We start from the raw sequence: 819 nt of genomic DNA on the forward strand, positions 1-819 counted from the left end.
CTAAAAATATTTTTGGATTTTTAATAATCAAAATGCAACTAAAATCAAATAACAATGCATGCAAGACACCAAACATAGCAGTTTGTATATTACTGACACTAATGCATATGAGACACATAAACACTCAACTCACGAGAATTCAAAGATCAAAGTAAGAAATCACCAAGAATTACTTGAAGATCCTTAAGACAGATGAATGAATGCATGCAATTGACACCAAACTTAAAATGATACTCTAGACTCAAACAAGAAATATTTTTGGATTTTATGATTTTGTAAATTTTTTTTTTCGAAAATTAAGTGATAAAGGTATCAAAATTCTTAATGAGAACTCCAGGAATCATGCAATGTTTAGTCTAAGACTCCGGTCCAGGAATTAGACATGGCTTCACAGCCAGCCAAGCCTTCAAAGAAAGCTTCGGTCCAAAATACTAGACATGGCCAATGGCTAGCCAAGCCTTAGCAGATCACTGCTCCAACAGCAAGATTGATAGAAATCAACAAGCTCTTGTGATGATAAGTTGAAACCTCGGTCCAATGAAATTAGACATGGCTTCACAGCCAGCCAGACTTCAAGAGATCATCATGAAACTCTAGAATTCATCTTCAAGAATTCCAAAAAAAAATACCTAATCTAAGCAACAAGATGAACCGTCAGTTGTCCAAACTCAACGATCCCCGGCAACGGCGCCGAAAACTTGGTGCACGAAATTGTGATCAATACTTTTCACAAATCAAATAATCCCCGGTAATGAATCCAAAAACTTGGTGTTCAATACCATGGCATAAACACAACTTCGCACAACTAACCAGCAAGTG

Source organism: Arachis duranensis, chromosome 6, assembly GCF_000817695.3.
Source record: "Arachis duranensis cultivar V14167 chromosome 6, aradu.V14167.gnm2.J7QH, whole genome shotgun sequence".
In the NCBI taxonomy this organism is placed as follows: Eukaryota; Viridiplantae; Streptophyta; class Magnoliopsida; order Fabales; family Fabaceae; genus Arachis; species Arachis duranensis.